Below are 20,590 nucleotides of genomic sequence, written 5' to 3'. Positions count from 1 at the left end.
GCCTGGCAACCTGGGACATTATAAGCACATTTTTATATCCCACTGGTAAGACATCAGATTTTATTAGGCTTGCTTATCTCTGAATGCAATGTCACCAATCAAAAAAGTCACAGCTCGAGAATGGGCCTCCAATATCAACTTCAAAAGCCACAAGAGGCGACTCCCTACAAAACAGATACAAACAAAGTGTTTTCCATGAAAACCAGGCACCAACAGGACTCGTACAGCATGTCAATCAGCAGCCACCTCAGCCAGACCTCCTTTCAGGAACTGCACCTTTGCAGCAAAATACATGCAAGATCCCTCCTCATACAGCTGCTGCAGAGGTAGGAACAATAAAGGCTTATTTAAATTCCTTCCCATCTCACTGTGAAAGACAAATGCTGCCTGTTCTACCAGCAGCAACCTTTCTTGGTTAGCATAGCAACAGCGAGCTCCTTTAATCAGCTAAAATTGATAGCACAGGTCAAGCCACACACACGATAGCACAGAACCACTCCACACAAAGCTTTCTCTTCTCTAGTAGTAACACATCTTTATACGGCATTTATCAACGTTTTTTCTTTTCAGTTACACAAACAAAGTGCTTCCTAAGTTGACTGAGATTTGAAACAGTTGTTGAAAACACTAAGAATAAACATATACCACGATTCCCTTTGTTTTAAATAAACACTACTACTTACATATCATTAATTTCTGCTTTTTAGATCAAATGAAAAATAGATAGGGAGGAGAATATAGTTACAGCTGGGGTGAGAGGGAATAACAACAGAAACAAACTAGAGTCAGTATCAAGAAGCTTATTGCTAGAAGTCACAGATAGACAAAAAAAGTTAAAATACTTGCGGAGGTCAGTTAAGCAATTCTGTAACACAGTATTTATGTTCTAGGTTCTGTTTATGCTTTGTACCCTCGATAAAGCTTCAACACAGCTGTGCTGACAAGCCCTAAACTGAGGTCACAAGCACAGCAGAGGGCAGTCTCTGCAGCAATTAGTGAAAACCTGAAAAAAACCCCAAAAGTGTTTCAAAAGAGAGCTCACAGAAACCCAACACTACAGCTCGTTAAATGGTCTGAGCCCACATCACCCCAAAACAGCACACACAGATCCCACCCCGGCATTCCAGCAGGTCTTGGATTAACAGGCTACAACTATGCATACATTTGAATACTCAGTTCTAATCAGATCTTCAGCACCCATAATCCCGGTGACAAAACCCGTTTATTTCATATATAGATATGAGTGGATAACACAGATGCCTACAGGATGCAATGAAAATATGACACAACAGTATGAGGAAAAAAAAAGAGTTACCTTAAGTGAGTGTTTTTTTAAATGTTTAGAAATCTTCAAGCATAACAAATGAAGAGAAAAGAAATTCCTAGAATTCCAGGGATTGTTAACAGATCTCACAGGACAGCCAGAAGCATGCTAACAAGTTGGTAATTTCTTATCACCCATTCACAGCTAAGACTTCAGCTTTCATTGTCTTAAAAGTAAATATGCCTGTCCTCACTTTAAACGGTGGTTATAGTCCATCTGAAATTAAAAACACTGCTGCTATTTTAGTTTTCTAGTAAGATTCCTCCAGCCCCCTTCAAACTGTGTCCTTGTTGGCTCAGGCTCTTGCATTCTAGTCTCATTTTAACCCCTCATGTTTTTTAGCATGTTATTTTTAATGTCAATGCTTGCCACTGCTTCTATGTGAAACACAGTATTAATAGCAAACGTTCATAGGTACTAGTATGTATGTGACACTGTCACTTCAAAGAGGTGACTGAACCAAAGGTAAATTAATCTCAAATTAAATTGAAGTTACAATGTTCCACAATTTACATCTCATCTGATGCCTAAATTCACACAAAATGCCATTAGTTTAGTATTCCAGAGCAAGTGATTCTTAAGCCACATTTACAATACTCTAAAGAAAGTCTAACTTCTTCTTTACTCATTTTAATACTCCAATATCTGCTGAATTCAATTTAGAAATATCACCTAAAGAAAATGTAAATACAGCTATTCATCTAAACCTTTCATCCAAAAATGCCAAAATGTTAGCTATCTAATTCAACAGTCTTCAGAGATTATACTGGGACCAAGACTGTCTTGTAATTTTACATGATTGAACTATAGGCTCAATCATATGAATAATTGAGCCTACAGGCTTTGGAAGTGCAAAAAAAGCAAAATCTTACAGCATTATGTAACAAAGATACATGTGCTAGCTTCTTTCGTGTGGCCATCTTCCTCAGGCTCTCTTTTCAACTCTGTTTTGCAAGATTAACTGGATGCATGTCAGGGATGATTCTAAAAGCTTTTTTTAAATGACCCCCAATGATATAACCTGATTAGCTGTGTCACTATGTTACTCACAGGTATGTGGGGGCGAAGGGGATAAGGATCTTCTGACTTTTTTTTCTGACCACAAAAATAGGTTGAGACTTCTAAAAATTGACATTCTGAAAAACAGGACATCAATCACAAAACTATACAATTATTCTCTCAGCTTCACAGGACTCACAATCACATACCACAAACTCAGAACAAACATATTTCATTTGAGCTCTTCTCTCATTATTTATAGGAAAAAAAAACCCAGTGCACAAACTATTTTAGCTACTCAGGTCTCTAATGTCACAAGACTTTCATTCCCAAATTCATCTGAGATGGTGGTGACAGTTTCACTGAGCTAATCCCTAAAAAAATGCTGCATAATTTAAAAAATTTTCTTCCAGAAGTATTTTCTCTTCATGGGCGTAAGATTTTCTTTGTCTAATTAGCATAATCTGTAGTTGATTTTTCTGAAGGAAATTGTAAGCAAGGTGTACAAGCCATGGGAGTGTGTATTAATTTTTTTAGCCATTTCAGTATTATTAGTATGATGAAATGCCCTGCTAGACATAAATGACAGAAGCCCTTGCTACTATGGAAGAAAGAAACTCTCCTCAGCCAGGATAAGTGCCATGGATAACTACAGCAAATGTATCCTCTAAAGAACCAATGGGTGACAGTTGAAGATTCCAGAGGATTATGCTCTACCAAATTCAGGTCCATGAAATCTGCTGGGATGCTTCTCAGTTCTGAGAATGCAAACAGCAAAGTCAAAACTCAACATTTTGCAGGCTGAAAAAACTGTTGAGAATTTGCAGTATTGTAGTTTCTTTACACTGTGTCAGTCGTACATTACTTAGTATTTGCAAACACTGCAGCAATTTTTTCAGGGAACTCACATAATTCATATGTTTGTGCATAACTAACTGCCAACTGCTAGAAAAGAACAAAGCTGACTAGGCTTTCAAGTGTGCCCTACTTCCACAGCCTTCCAAACACAATCAGTAGTTCATGAATTTATGACAAGAACCAAAAAAGAGACTGTCAGTATGATTCCTTGGACTGTTAAGCTGTGCTACTTTGCTGCTGCCAAAGACCTGCAGTCTCATTACTCTTGCTCTTGACTGCTCCCTTGTGCTCTCCAGTTTTGCGTTGTACAGCCACTGCCTTCTCTGACAGTTTTGAAGCCTGTCAAACCTGTCACCAAATCATTTTAATTCAACAAGATTGCAGAATGTCACAAAATCCTTTTGTTTGGTTGGTTTTGGTCAAATTGGCATGCCAGAACAGGTCACAATAATCTGAACGGTGACGAGACTGGCATAAGGGTCTGGAGCACATGTTTTAAGACCAGGAGGTAAAGAGGTAAGAATAAAGACAAGTACAAACTCCTGGCCCTGGCAGCAGGGAGACAAGTCCAAACGGGACTGCATCTTATGGGACCATACGCTGTGAGTTCTCCTCACCTCCCACAAAAAAAATCCCATCAACACCTACTGATTCTTTTCATCCTAAACAGCCCAGACAAAATCTACCAAAAAAAACCTCAAAAAACAAGCAGTCAAAAAAAAAAAAAACCACCACCAAAAAAAAAAACTACCACAGAAAAGCAACCGCACACCTACAACCATTTGCATATCTTCCTGATGATGTAAACAGGGCAGTTAAAAGGGAAGTATTGGTTTCTCTTAAAAAACACGCTCAAACACTGTGGGTGCAAAGCACCACAAAATCTACATTTATTTTTGAGCATGTTTCCCACTAAATAAAAATGGTAAATTAATCACCTCAGTGTTTAACATGGTGAGTTCAGTATCTGAACATCTCTGCACATTCATTACTTGAGGATACTCACTAGTATTCTCTATTATGTTTCTGTAAATGGTATCATCCACAACTCGGAAGCAAGAGCTTTTTATAAAGGACAGCAATAACACAGATCTTAATTTTCTGCAGCAGAAGGCATTAAATAGACCACCTGCTGATTAAACAGTACACCTACTGGTCAAACACTAATACAAACAAAAGTACCACCTCAGGCATACAACAGAATTCATATATGGATGACCACTTAGGAATGGACAAAAACTACAAAACACCTTTCCCAGTCCTTATCACAATGATCTCATAAACTTGCAGGAGCAATGCCAAGCATGACCAAGGAACTCATTCCTGGGTCACACTATAAGGGAAACCTGCTGAACACGCCTACACCATGCAGTAACTTAAAACACTGAAAATGTGCAAAAAAATATTTTATGTGAAGTATGACCAAAATTTCACTATAGGATGTGAAAATCAAATGGTCTGTAAATAACCTCCATTACTAGACTTCATAATAAAAATGCATAAGAAAACTTCACAAGGTTAAAAAGACATAACATTAGAGACCTTCTGTACCTTATAAAAACAGTCTGTCTCCTTCCTATTAGATCTAAGTGGACTCTTGGGCCTAATGTTAGCAATCTGTTACACAAACCAAAATAAAATCCTGACAGGAACAAACTCACTTCTGCAAAGTGAATTCAAGTACCTAACCAACTGCAGAGCTTTCCCTATATCACAGAATGACCATTTCAGTTTCAGAAACTTTCTTAAAGCACCGTGTTCTTTTTATTAAGAAAACATTAGAAATTTGGGATAAATTCACAAGCATTTAAGACTCCTTCTACATGAAGCCAGGCAAACTTATCTAATGGGGCAATAATCCTGTTCAGAAAGCTGTCATCTACCTGAGCTGTTGAACCAAGATATTAAACATGACTGTGGAAGCCAGGCAAAACCACTGGCAAGGTAAGTGATGTAACTCCCCCCTCAGAGCTCTCAAATCATGCTAAGGAACAAAATTTGAAGACTTAGGAAAGTGGAATCAGCAGAAACCCTTCTTTGCCTAGGATGATGGAGTGAACTTTTAGTGCAATGATCTTCCAACACATCATTTGAAGTTAAGGAAGTATGTCTTCTCAACTGTTATCCTAATCAAACTGAAGATGACTCTTCAAACAATACTGTTATAAACTTGGTCTAAAATGTTTTCTTTCTTTGGCAGCATCTTTAAAGCCATTTTTCCCCACCCAACTCATGAGTTGAAAGCTGAATAATGAACTATGGTTTTCATACAAAAAAAAATTCCCAGTGATGCTTAATATTCTCTGCCAGTGAAACAAATAAACACTGAAATGTATGTTAACCTGTACTTAATACTTGCTTATAATAACATATACACAATTACTTATTTTTAAAAACCTAACCAACCAACCCCCCAAAAACCTAAAATAAACATATACTTTGCCACATAGTTAGAACATTCAGAAGTGTCTCAAAACTGAAACTGGTTCCATAAACTCATATTACCTACTATGATCCACTGTAGAAAAGCAAATGTTAACATTAACAATATTAAAGAAAATGTTAACAGCAAAAGAAAATGGAAATCACAATACAACAGCCAGTCAGTCTCCCAAGTTTTATGTGCAAATTCAAAATTCACTGATTTGTCCTCACTTTATCTTTCACAAAGTTTTACTTTGTCACCTGAAACAAGTTTCTATTTCTCAAAAGAAAAGTATAAGAGAGGTAAGTTATTAGGACATCACTTTTAACTGAAGTGAGTGTGCACAAAAATAAAGCTAAATTAAAATAAAGTTAAGTAAACTTAAGCTAAGTTAAAATAAAACATGGATGCAAGATAAGGAACTTCTCTTAAGAAAAGATTTCCCCCAGTGTTTATGTCAGATCTCGGTGACTGAGAAGGTTTTTAACAAGAAAATGGGAAGAGAGGTAAGAATGCTTTCAACTGATGAATGCAGGATATCTTTGCATTACAAAAGGGCAGCAAAAATTAAGAATACATTCAAAAAAGTTATTGAGCAATGCCTGGAAGAATCTATCACACACCCAACCCCTTAAACAAATACCTAAAGATTAAGTTTGTACAAGTTATACATACCAGTGATGCAAACACATATATGCACTACACCAACATACCTGACAAATCTCTCTAAAGAAAGCATCATAACATTTTATTACCCAATATTTATAGCTTGGCCATCAGGCACTTCTGAATCAGAATGTAAGAACTCAGTGTCCCAAAATAATCCCAAAGACATAAACTGTAAACTCTCTCATTTATAGCCACTTGAAGTAACCGTGTCTTCACTAAGCATTCCAGAACCACCAGAGCATAGACTCCTTTGGAACACACTTGTTAGAAAGTTGAAGCTTCATAAGAACACAAATGCCATCCAACTGAATACAAACTACTATTAAATTCAGAACTCAGAGCCAAATTTCCCTAATGAAGCTTATCTGAGAGTGTTAGCTACATATTTGGCAGTTTTTCATTGGGTAAATACTAAAGTCTTCCGTAAATTAGTCTTTGACTCCTTTACTATACTAATACTTTGAATAAAAAGAACAGTAATATTCTGGGCATACTTTCTTAAAATCATGTTTACATAACTGTAAAAGTATCAACTTCTGAGTGAAAGTATTACTTTGTAAACCCTTCAGCAAAATGAGATCCTGGATGCTGCCCTCATGCTGAGACCACACAGAGAGATGTCTTCCTCTAGAGGTGGAGGCAAATCAGCAACCTAACGCCAGTCAATGGACAAGACTGCAATTGGCACTACGACACTGAAACATTCTGGAAAACACTGTTACAATTACAAAGCCAGCCTGAGAAAGACCGATTACAAAAACATGCCATAAATGATGGCATACGCCACCAATAAAAGTCAGAACACCTGGAAATATTCTCAGCACTTTTGACACAAAATTGTCAGTCTTGCCCTAATGCAAAACCAGATGTCATGGCTTCAATTGCTGCTCCAGACTACTACCAGAAGCTGTATGCAATATGAATGCTAAGGAGGACCCACCTTGTTTTTTCCTGAGAAAAAACAGAGAAAGGAATGAAAACTTAGAGGACAAAAATTCGGAGAAAAAAAGGGGAGAGTCTAGAACTAAACGATATAAGGAGAAGCCAGAGTAATTATCCATTCCAGCAATAATCAAACCAACAGCAAAGTCAAAGTACCCCAAATTCCCTGCTCGTATAGAAAGCAGAATCCATTGTCAAGGAGCAAGGCTAAGATGACAGAACAGACAGCAAGAACACTAACTGGATATGGGGCTCAGGGCCAATATCAGCATTTCTCTATGCTGCTTGGGAAGCTGCCACTGTCTTACACAGTTTTTCAGATCAAAGAGGTCAGCCAAATGGTAACAGTAAAGAGTGAAAGTTATGGTCCACTGGAAGAGATAAACTGTGTTTTCTCTCTGTGACAGAAGAGTAGATAGAAAACAAGCATATTTTCTTTGATTCTGGTATAGGAAATGTGCTGAAAAGTAAACTGAAAGGCTTATGTACGTAGAAATTATAACCACCCAGTCTGGTGCATATATCTTGTGAGCAACAGGAAAAAGCAGAAAATTAGAAGACTGAACACCTAATATCACTGTGAAGCACCAGATCCATCACAGACCAATCTTAGGCCTTCACTGCAGTCATCCCAGGAGACAGGCAGGTTTATCCTGACCCTAACCATGGCATCTGACAGGCTGCAAGCACTCCAGTTGCTACAGTTATGTACATTTGTCACTGTACAGTTTGCAAGTGTTTGGTTCTTCTCTTGCCTAGCAATTTGAAGAGCTTTGACCAGCTAAAACAGAAGACTGCAGTTTCCTAAACATCCTTTTTTCAAGACTTCACAGCAGTAAATTCCCACAATGCGCGGGAGCAGCACAGCTGAAAAACTTCAAGGTGTAGCAATACCCATCACCCATCCCTCACCAAGTATGTATATCCATGTCTCAGAGCAATCAAGTTACATCCTCTATTTCCTCCTACCAGTTTCCCCACTTGAACTTAAGATATGATTCTGCAACATGGAGACATCCTCTACCTCATATCACAACGCACAAGAGCCAGCTTATCAGAATAAAGCAGCAGAAAACAAACCAAAGAGAAAGGTATCTACCAGTCTCAGTTGCAAAAAGCTCTTGAGATCATGAGATCATCTGCATATAAAACAGTGGTCTCTCTTCACCAAAAAGACTGCATTTTTTGATGAACTACAGATTTTTCAAAGTTAAATTGTAGAGTAGACCATACACCCAGAATAGGTTTTGCTCATCTTAAAAGAACCAGTAGTGTCTAAAGACCAGTAGTGTAAATTAGAGAGACATGACATGATTTGCACACAAAACAAAAAAATACACAAAGAGATGTACAGATAAGGAACAGCCTACAGGAGTTAAATAATTAACTTTTAATTAAAGGGCTATTTGACAAAAGTTAAGACCAAAAAAGTGGTTTGCTTACAAAAGTAATGAAGGGCAGTGCACGAAATGAACCAAACAGTTGCATGAACTGGAAAAGACATGCAAATACAAGAGCATGATTTTAGTCAAGCTATCACACAGCTATAGCAGCTAAATAGCATTATGAGAACAATGTTGCTGGCTCCTTTCATCCCCCATGTCAAGGGGAGACATGTCAGGACTTTAGTGAATTTTTTTCACCACAGAGGCAAGAGTATGAGGAGGACTGCCATGACCACAGGTCAGTTAAAAACAGTCTTCTAGCAAATTTTCAAAGGACCACTCAGTATAATGTCTGGAAAAAAAAAATTGCAATAGAGATATTTTATCAATACTGCCACTAAGTAGTAAGAGACTGGGAAACTGCATAACAGCAAAGTCTGCAGATACAAGTTTAGAGGACTAAAATCAAACGACATGGTGAAGTTCTTGGGTCCAGCACAAACAGCAGTGGCCTAAAATTAATAAACCATGATTAATTTCTGTCTCTGCTGTGCTAATTAGGCACTCCAAGTTCTTGACAACTTATTATCTCAGGCACCTGCATTTTAATCACAAGTATAGAGAACAGGGCTCTCAGAAAACAGATTGCTCCCTCCCTGGCATACCAGTGCATCAGGCAGTATGGCTCTGCAGGGTCCTGGCCAGGTGACAGGTTTTGTCTGGGCACAAACCTTGAATTCCTTCTTTATTCACTAGAAGATGCGACTGTTGTTTTTAGAGACACCAAAGAGTCTAATTATGAAGCCACTGAATACGGTCTTTCAGGCAAAGTCTGGTAGACTGAAAATACTTCTAGCAAAGAATTTTAACTGAGATTTGGAATGCCATATACAAGGCAAGTAAAATCAGTTTGGGAAATAGCTTGTCATAGTAAGAAAGTGCCAGAAGTAACGGTAGATACTCAGTTTTGTACCATTCATCCAAAGGAACAAAAGCAAATCTTTGTGGCTTAGAGCTCCTCGTGAGAGGTTAGCAGAAATGTGAAGCAGTATTAGTTGTCTGAAAAGTCCAGTAGGTTAGCCCAACCTCTAACCCAGCAGATACACTGTGAACAGCACCAGTCCTTCACTTGAAAGCAGCTCCTCTCATATTTTTTTAAAGCCTTACAGACAGAGGTTATTCACTGACAGCTCTGCACATCACTTTCTTTTTCAGCACCCCTTCGGAACACTTGTTACATGCATGCTGTGTGATAAGAGGAAACAAAGGCAAGGTTGGAAGAATACCCTTTATAGTTTTGCACAGTGAGAACACAGGTTCTTGCCCTAAGGAAGCATTTAATACTGAGAATTTTTCAGAGGTGGGAGAATTGAACAGACCAAGAACACCCAGACATTTTTCCGAACAAGCCAGGAACACTATGGTGACTTTACCAACCTGTCTGGAACCAGAGCATAGAGAGCAATAGCCACTTTTTCAAACAGCATGGGAAAAACACTGACTACCTGAATAAGAGCTGCAGCACTGTTCACATAGAAGGGCAGGTACAGACCTCTTCTCTGGTCACCAACGAAGAACCCAAGGAAATGGCATGAAGCTGCATCAGGGGAGGTTTAGGCTGAATTTTAGGAAAAGGTTCTTCGCCCTAAAGGTGGCTGAGCACTGGAACAGGCTCCCCAGGGAAGTGGTCACAGCAGCAGCCTGACAGAGCTCAAGCAGCATTTGGACAATGCTCTTGACACAGGGTGTGACTCTCGGGGTGTCCTGTACAGGGCCAGGAGCTGGACTCGATGATCCCTGGATCCCATCCAAATCAGCACGTTCTGTCATTCTACACGTGGAATAACCAACCATCAATTCTGGTCACTGGGTTTAATCCTTAGTGCTGAATCAACCAACAGTATAAGTGAGGGAAGTCAGAGCAGATAGATGTGATTTTCACAGAGTCTTGATGAAATTTCTACACTTTATTGTTACTTTTCACCTTTGGCTACTAAGGAAACAAACTAATTTTGGGATGTACATAACCTGTTATCCATTATTTCTGTTTTGTCACTTCAAACTGTCACTTTCACACTTACTACAATGCAGTTTAGGATGGGCTATAAACCCATTTGAAAATTTCAAAACAATCAATGCAGCAGTCATTGATGATTATCAATGGAAACTGTCGATTATTAATTCGACAGGACACCCAATATTTACAACAATGAATTCAATTTTTTTTCAAGTCTGTGATTTTTGCTTCAAAGCTGCAGAAACTGACAACTTTTTAAACCAAAACATCTATTATATTCTTAAGAACATATCTGTTTAGCAGATATTCTGTTAATAATATCTCAATGTATAGGAGTATAGTTGTAGTTCTTTGGTTCCCAGAGACTGCAAATCATCTCAGCAATGGAGGCAGAGAATTTTGTTCCACCGCTACCAAGGCTACAATGCTTGACATAGCAAAATTTATTTTTGCAAAGCAGAAATAATAAAGCAAAATTAGAAAGGTTTGGGTATCCCAAGGTTGGGTAAGTTTTATGTATCCCACAGGTGGTCCATCTTACACTTACAGGTGTTTTGAAGCTTGAACCAAAAGCTTCACATGCCTTTTTCCAATGGACCAATTCATTGGAAGATACTTGTCTAAGTGTATTTTTCTACCTGAAGCCAGCTCACATTTTATATTAAAAAACTCTTTAGTCAGATTTATCTAGAGAACTTCCAAGAGAATTGGCATTCGTAACCTTTTTGTTCTTGATGAATTCTGAATTCATGGAAAGAAACAGTATTATTTCCATATATTTATTTATCATTCACAGATGAAAAATATGCAGAGTTAGAGAAAAAAATAATGTTACAAATTAGGTACTGAAATCAGAATCTATTATTTGAGGTCAGTGAGATTTATGAATACCTTCATGCTCCACTAACTCAAATCATTCTAAGTATGCACCTATGCTCTTTCAAGTTCTGGAATTCTGAATACAAACAAGGGCTATTTATTAGAGAACTTTAAGTTTTAGCAAGCTAAACCCATAAACTTACTTTTAACACTTTCTTATTCCTCTAAACTTTAGAGCACCCATTCACACAGCTCCCACGCAAAACATTTCAGTCTTAAGAGTAACAGGTCTTACACTTTTTACTGCTGCCATTATCTGCCTTTCAGTTCTGTATACCCTGTGGTTCTGTATATTAAACTGATGCAGTGCATTTCTGCATGGTTTACCTGCTAAACAAAAGTGTTCAGAAATATACCTGCATGAATACACTAAAATAACAACATATGAATCCACAATACCTGAAACAGTGTAATGGTCAGCAATAATATGCTACTTATGGACTTCTCAAAGTAGAAGTCACAAGTTTAACATGGAATTTTTTGTGAAGAGACCATAAAATAAGGTTAATTATTATTTCTCCTTGTGGTTTTTTTTTTCAAAAAAAAAAAAAAAAGAAAAAGATAAGACTTAATATGAGGCTGAACTAAAAGAACAGCAAGCTTAAATTAAAGATGCTGATAGAAAAGCTCTAGCAAATCTTGTTGTAGCAGATTAAGTTACTATCCTCAGCTGTAGGCTGCTGCCATCAGAAGTCACTGATCCCAAAAGTAGAATTGTCAGGGGGCACATGTGCTGCCACCTCAGCCACTTCATTGCTAAGACTGGCATGGCAGTTTGCTTCAGGTGTCACACCATGAACCATAACGACTGAGGAACAAGCACTTGTTAATTCTGCAAATGAACTAGAGCAGAGGACTCGAGCAGGAAAAGGTCAAAAACTGACATGACAAAATCCAGGACTCCCCAGAGCTGTAGCTGCAATCTAAATTTCTTCTAAAGTAGAAGGAATCAGCTGGGCCAATCCTCACAAATCCATCCAAGAATAAAAAACACAATCTCACCAGAAAGTACCAGAAGCACAATGTGAACTGTCAAACAATTTGTAAATAAGTTGAACAGGCAATGATTAATCATGTTAAGTACTTTAAAGGCTGAATGTTCAATTTCAAATTAGCTTTAAGAAATCAAGAACTAAAGATTGGTATGGAATTTTAATTATCACAGGAAGTCCCAACTAGGTAAGTTTTGGGGAGCACTAACACACATGGTATCAAATGAACAGCATTACATATCTTTCTAAGACTTGACAAGAGTATGCACTTAAGAGGGAACACAAACCAGTCCACATTTAGTACCCAACCACTCAGGTATGCAGCTGCATTCATTAAATATTTGTATAGAAAAGGCTTCAAAAATATTGACATAAGGAGAAACTGTAGGAAGTTTTCACCAACAGAGGTCAAAAACTGGCTTAGGGGATAAAGTATATATAAATTCAAGTGTGCAACTCAAGTTGTTAAATTTTAAAGAACATATATGCAAATATTTAATACTTCCCTACTACAGAAGGCTTCAAAAAGAGGTTGGTACATCATAAGCAGGTCTAACTTAATTTCTGCAGATCATCCCATCTCAACTTTAACTGAGGTATTTAAATTCTAAGGTTGCTTTCTCAAACAAGTACATCATGCTGATTCCAAGTTCAGCATCATACAGATGAATTTATAACAGAGGGCCCTACTGCTGATCAAAGGTAAGCCATCAACAGACTCATCAATGACATTTTAGCAGAAAGGAGTCCACAGTTTTGACATTATTATATTGTAGTATTGTTTTGTTAATATTGTTCAGTTATTCCAGTTCTCCAGTCCCTCCTTTTTGAAACCAAACCAAGCTCTTTACAATCTTGTAGCCCAGTGCAGCACAGCATCTAACTGAGATAACCTAGCACATTTTTACAGGACAGATTTCATTAAGTGCTTCCCAAGGAAATGCAGGAATTGACAAAGTAAACATCACTTGTCCTTCTTCCCAAAAGAAAGAGATGCAGCGTGATCCAACACAGAACCTTTGCTGCCCTCCCAGTTTTGCTCATCTTCCCTAAGCAGAGAGAACAGACAGACTCATGTTTGAAGGTCTGCAGAAGGAAAGAATCGAGAAGACGAACAAGGGGCTAAAAAAGCATGGTCAGAAATATAAGTCCACATTATATCAGGAAAGATCTATGGAAAAACAATATATGGTGACTCTACAAAGGTGATCCTAAGACTAATCCCTAATAGCAGTAAGTGTACTAGTCTCAATAAATAGACACAAAACATTAGCATTTAACCTAAAAATTACTTCATAAGCTTTAAGCCAAAACCAACTCTTCACCTCTTCACTGCTGCCTCAATATATATTATTAGGTGCTGGGTTCTCTTGTTTCAGTCAAGAAAAAATAGCTCTCCACTGCATATCATTTTGACTTCTCCATACCTCAAAATTAACAAAAGCCTAAAGAAATAAATGACCCACAAAATACACAAAAATAACCAGACTTTACCTGAAGAGCTTTTCACCTGTTATCTTAAAATCATCCTCAGTATTTATCTTTTGGGAGGAAGTACAAGTGACATTTACTTTTTCAGTTCTTAGCTTTTCTTGGGATACACTTTCAGTCTTTACTATTTACATCTTGCTTGATGAGCTAATGAAGAAAGAAGAAATCTAAGCAGGCTGAAAAGCAGAAAAGACTCTTCCTGACTGCAGAATCCTCAAACTGCTGCTCTCGTTCCACTGAAGCCAAGCAACTTGCCTCTTCAGACTTCTAGCTGGCCTTCATTATATCAGCTTGAAGGAACATACCTCACCAGAAGTGTTGATGACAATAGTTAAAATCTTGAGAGAAGATCACAACACACACTAAGTTAATATTCTCTGAACAGGAAAGAATTAAATTGATAATTCCATTGAAAGAGTCTACAAATCTAACAAGAACTTAGGCTTAAATGGATTTTTAGTGTTGTTTATACTCTTAAAAACATAAATATGAAACAGACTATTCCACTTGTCAAAAACAAAACCAATACCATGAGGCTAGCAAGTCATTTTAGTCAGTCAGCCCAAGAGGACAATGTTGAGCTGATCAGCTTTTACCTCACTTTACACTAAGACACTGTGCTAATTCCTGCCTGTAAGTAATTAGGTTACTAATTTAGAACTTATCTTGATTACTGAAACAAAATTAAATTGTAAGAGTTTGTTTTATGTTGGCTTTAACTCTTGTACAACAATCACCGTCTTTAAATACATGTACCCAGTTTCATTTTAAACCCCTTTCCTTCTCTCTTGCATTTGAGGACTTTTAACATGACTCAAACAAAATGGAAATGTCATTGCATAGTGGCACTAAGCAATTCCATCACCACTTGATCCCACAGGAACTGATTCTGCGAAAGCACGTGATGTGCACTAATGCTACACTGTCCCAGTAAGAGAGGACTACGTTTCTCTGCTGACATCACACAGCCTTTCAGACACTGGGAAGAAGAGATTAGTTCTCTGAAAACAATTATACACATTTGTAAGAAGTACAATCCGTATCATACAAACCTATGCAATCCAAACCCTCACCCATTTCAAATCTCGATGTTTAACCCAAAGGCTTGAGCTTTGCTTTCAGAGATGAGAACATTCAGAAAACAAGACATACCAGAGGAATTAGCAACATGCTCTCCTAGCCAATATGAGACTTGCCATTTTCTACAGTGCACAATGCAGTTATCTATAACACAGTTTCTCTATAAAAGCAACCTTACTTATCCTAGCCAAGGTACACTGAATTAACCTATAATTCATCTCTCTTAAGTTTAATTAACAAGTAAATGGCAATTTGATAAAACAAGACAAGGGCAATCACAAGCTCTCAACCACATTTCAGGAACACTGAATGATCTGAATTTAAGGTGAGGCCTTAGCTTTATACACAAAGGCATCAGATTCAAAAGAAAAAGTTGCCATGGTATCTGTGAGTAAAGAATTTAACTCAGTACCACAAACATCATGCAGACAAACTTGCTTCCCTCCCTAGTTTTCTCCTCTGCCACACTAAAGACCAATAAGTGACTAATAGCCAATGCATTACCAAAACATACCACCTCCACTGACCTTAATTGTAAAGATCACCACAGTTAAGAAAACACTTGGGTTTACACTTGAATATTCAGGTTTGAGATCCAAGAAAACATTTAGGTTTTTACCTGAATATTCAGAGAGCTGACCCTGCTGATTTCTCTGCCACCCAAATCAAGATCAAAATTTGGCTCCAGAAAACCTCAAAAGCTAAGTAATTTCTCTCAATAGTGTTTTTACCATGACATCACCTCAGTTATATTTTATCTACCTTCAGATAAGCTCTTTAAAGGTGCATTCCTCTTTAATATACACAAATCACTCCCATGACATCACACAGCTCACATATTCTTCACAATTTACTATTAAAATGAGAATTGACTCCCTCAGGTACTAGCATACATTGTCCTCCCTTGAGCTCACACATTTGTACTCTGAACTCCACTCAAAACTACTGGTACCTAAATGAATACTTTTCCAGCCTCTCCTTCCTGACTTTAAAAATATACAGTTATCCTTGGAAACAGACTGGGAATGCATACCAGCCACCTCCCAGCACCATCACCAGGTCAAAGACCAGATGCTGAGGTTGCACTGGCACTTCCCAGTTATCAAAGGTTTATGGTTTTACTGAATTCAGCTTTCTAGAGAGCTTCAAGAAACCACTGAACAACTTCACACAAGACAATTCACACTCACTGTTCAGTTGATGCATGTACCCAGGTTGATTTAGATGCTAACATAATGACTATTACCACACTCCAGTGCTCCTAATACCTTTTGTACAGGACCTCTTAACTGTCCTATCACTTCTAATATATCCTTGCCAGAAATCATTCCTGGTTTTAAACTGCTTTTCCCCAGAAAAACTCCCACATTTGAGAGTCTTCTGAACTATCTGTTACAGCCAAATAACGATACATAACCTAAAACAGCTTCCCCAGAAGATGCATCCTGGTACAAGAATGAAAATTGTGGTTTGGTCTCTATCTTATATTTCTTAAGAAAAGCTGTATTTTCCCAGATTTTCTGTTTAACATCTATTCTTTTGTTACACCTCTGCAGGAAATGAGGAGTTTACTGTCTGTGCTGATAAATTACAGCAAATTCAGACTCTAAAGACCATGAGCTGTATTGTCACATGTTCAGTAGTCAAGCCTTTTCTCCAACCATAGAATTGAAATTTTAACAATAGAACACTAGAGGCAAAATCAAGTATTAAAAATGTTCAAATAAAACCTATTAGCTATTTCTTATTCATTATCTTTTTGTTAAGAAAACAATTATTGCCAGAACTAGAATAGATACATGATGCAACAGGCAAATAATTTAAGGAAACACAAGTCACTGACCAGCCCTATTATAGCAGATAATAATCACAGGTATGTTGAAACAATTACATTTCTAGATCTAATTATTTGGCGTCTTAGAACAAAGCAGAACTAGATCCACAAGGGAACATAAATGCCATGCCACCTACTAGACTCCACAACCCACAAATAAACAACCAAGACCTGCTCCAAAATGAAAAGGAAGTGTTACAGGTACTGTTCAGATATTTAATATTCAACTTGAGTAGGAACTGGCCGAGTCAGATAAGAATAAAGCTAAAGATCAGAGATTTAAGTCTTCAAAATTTCACACCATGCTAGGGAAAATAAACCACCCCCAAGAAAAATCCCTTTCCTTTACTCTTTCAACATCTTGTAAGAAGGAAAGAAGACCTGAATCCATATCATTATTTTGTACTACATATTCACTCCCTTCCTAAGTGACTACTACTCCTCAAGAATCAAACCAAACACTCACTGGTCTGGCAGTTAAGATATTCCTTTTGGGAACTGGCAGCTCCCCTAAAGAGTAGAAGGATTTGAATCCAAATCTCAATATGCTGGGTAGGTACTCAAAATAATTTCCACCTCTTTAAGGAAATGCAACATTGCATCCTTTTTCTGCCAAAAGAGAAGTGTGCAAGATTAGGTCTTCACAGAATTGGGGCATTCTTTTAGAAGTGTGCATTACTGATGGTATCTGTGTTTGCTTTCTAATTTAACTGCTGCAACCTTTGAGAGTTACAGCATTTTTTTCTTCCCACACAGCTATGTGTTAGTGTGCAATTAGACAGCATTATAAAACAAGTCTTTACCAACAGACATATAGAGCTGATCACCTCCCGTTAAAAAAAAATAAGGGTTAGGGTTAGGGTTAGGTTAATTATTCATTAATAAAATGAAAACAATAGAGCAGTATTTAATTAATATTTACAAAAAGTCTTGAGGTTTTCAAATGCATTTCAAGGCAGTAATTTGTCTTCCAAATACCGTAATGTTGAGTATTTCTGCAACAGTGACTGAGAAAGTACTTTAAAAATGTCAGTTGTTAAACATTTAAAAATTTTAAACGTGGCACATGAATACAAACACAAATCCTGCTATCTAGGAAGTAGCACACTGTTTGAAATTTTAGCCTTCAGCATTCTAAAAGCCTAACACTGTAAAAGTGCACTTCAAAGTACAAACTGAGAAAAAAAAAAACAGTAGCTGAAACAGTTAAAACAGTTAACTTCTGATGTTAAGATCCAATCTTTGAAGAGACATAATAGAATTTGCATCTAAAAATGCTGTAAGTTTTTTAAAAGCCTGCAACTTTTAAGAATAGCAGGAGATTCTAATTAAAGCAGCAAATGAAGTATTAGGAAAATCGAATCTTTCTATTACAATAAATGTAATTATGAACAAGGATCAATATATGGATGCACATAAACTTCTACATTAAGTTTTCAGTATCCATAACTCTTGGTATGAATCCCAACCTCTGCATTGCATTTTCCATAGTTCTTTATCACGTACTGTTGAGGTACTGAAACACGCTTGTCACCCCTCAAAGGTCATAAGTAACTCCTGCAGATTCCTAAGCCACACATATCAGTCTACTGATATTTTGATGCACACTTCTAAGTCTAGAACTTTTAAGAAGAAATTCAATAAAAACTAAGAAAAATTATAGTCTTTACCAACAGCTAACTCTATACAGAAAAACATCATCATACACTGTTATTCCACACATTGCAAAGTAATATGACACACATTAGAAGAATGTAAACTCTGAAAAACTACTTTAAAAAGAGTTCTATGACCATGGACTAACATTTAAACCTCTATTACTTTATTAACAATAATGATAATTAAATGTAACATCCTACAACACTGCTTTAAAACGCTATTTTTGATGCCTTCTTAAAAGTGTCTACAATGCTAACCATTACTTAAGCTTTTAATGTGTAAAATACTGGATTTTTTTTTTTTAAGCACAGCATGTTGGAAAAGAGTTGACATGTGTATCATCCAGCCCGACTCTAAATCGTTTGGCGTTCAGATGTGTAGTAACAGCTCTAATATGATCATAACAAAAAATAATGTACTGTGAAAATTTGGACAACACGTCCAATCCAAAAGCTTGCAGACTCACATGTGTAAAGACAATATAAAGATACCTTATTTTTTTACAAATTCATGAAAAACACCTCAATCCTCAAAAAGGACAGAGAGATCCATTTAAGGCATAGGCAAAAGAGGCAGCAGACACATAGAAGATCACTATCAGTCATTTGTTAGAAGCCTGACTGCAGTCAGCTATATATCATCATGTATCTAGAATGAAAGTATTTTGCTCTATTCAGTGAGCTATGGACATAGTGTATACCTAAATAATTCCAACAGAGGCTTCATTTTAAAAAGAAAATACCCTCATATCACTTATTTACCCCTTTTAATATTCCTCATGAAGTTATTTTCGTGGATCTGTCCCATGTGAGACATCTAACAATATTATTATTTTAGGCAGCCTTTGTTTGTGTATATATAAACATCCCTCCGTAAGGTCCAATACAAGTTAATTTCAGTTTCTCACGCGGTCTGTCTCACCCAGCTCACAGTCACAGTTCATTGTTGCCTGGCTGTAGTGTGTCTCCCTCCCACCACACAGGCTCGATGTCTCCGCTAGGAAAGCGGCAGCACCGCCGGAGCATTTCCACTGCAGCTCTGGGCACACGGAGCCGCTCCGAGCGGGATGTGCGCTACCGACCGTAAAACACACTGCAAGTCGCTCACGTTCAACCTGCTTTAACGTAGCCCTGCAGAGCTTCATAAACCAATACGAAGCAGAAACTTCACTGGAATAATTTCCAAACACAGAGCTGCCACAGCATCAGAAGTGCACGGGAGGGGGGCCTAAAGTTCCTCCCTCCCCCTTGTTTAAACACGTACACAACCCGCTACAAGTCCGCAGAGAGAGCACACAGCCAAGTGCGGGAGGTTTTCGTACAACTCCTGGGCCTAAGCTCCCGGGAGGCACCCCGAGAAAGGGCGGCGGGGAAGCCGCAGGAGCCGCTCCCGGGAGGCCCCCCGCGCTCCCGGCAGCGCCGCCCGCACCTGTAGCCGCCGCGGCCGGGGCCGCCCCGCCCAGGACCCGCGGCCACGGTACAGCCCGGGCCGCCGCCAGCAGGGCGCGGGGAGCGGGGCCGAGCCCCGAGAGCCGCCGAGCCCGGCTATGCCCCGCCGTCCCGCCCGGCCTCGGCCCGGCCGGACTCCGGGGCCTGCGCGGGCGCCGTGGCCGCGGGGGAGGCGCCGTGGCCGCGGGGGAGGCTCCGGCCAGCCGAGACTCGCGGCTCCGCGGCGGGACCTGTTGCTCGCACGCCGGGCACGGGCGCTCCGCTCACCGTCTGTCTCTCTCCGCCGCTGACACGCTCCCCTCCGGCCCGGCCCGGCCCGGCCGCCTGCTGGAACTCAGAGTCTCCGGCGTCCCGCGGCGTCCCCGCGCCCAGTCCCCGGAGCCGCCCGGCCACAGCCCCCGCAGCGCTGCGCAGCCGCCGCCCAGCCCGGCCCGGCCCGGCCCGGCCCCGCGCCCGGCCCAGCGCCACCGCCCCGCCCCGCCGCGCAGGCGCGGGGCCGCCCCACGGCCGCCTCAGCCAGGCGGGGAGCGCGGCGCTGCCCCGGAGGCCGCGGCGGCGGTCGGGGCTGTCGGGTTGGGGCTGCCCTCA

The 20,590-nt window shown here is 39.1% G+C and overlaps 1 protein-coding gene across 1 annotated transcript in view; it reads right to left on the bottom strand.

The window, feature by feature from the left end:
* Positions 1-20,385, bottom strand: part of PALS1 (protein associated with LIN7 1, MAGUK p55 family member) — a 55,046-nt gene extending 34,661 nt beyond the window's left edge. The window contains exon 1 of the mRNA XM_058025734.1: positions 20,270-20,385. The gene's annotated coding sequence lies outside the window, so the exon portion shown is untranslated. The remainder of the gene's footprint in view (positions 1-20,269) is intronic.
* Positions 20,386-20,590: the final 205 nt, after the last annotated feature.

This window comes from Melospiza georgiana, chromosome 6 (assembly GCF_028018845.1).
Source record: "Melospiza georgiana isolate bMelGeo1 chromosome 6, bMelGeo1.pri, whole genome shotgun sequence".
Lineage (NCBI taxonomy): Eukaryota > Metazoa > Chordata > Aves > Passeriformes > Passerellidae > Melospiza > Melospiza georgiana.
The sequence above is the reverse complement of the archived record's forward strand: the minus strand, read 5'-3'. Positions and strand labels throughout refer to the sequence as shown.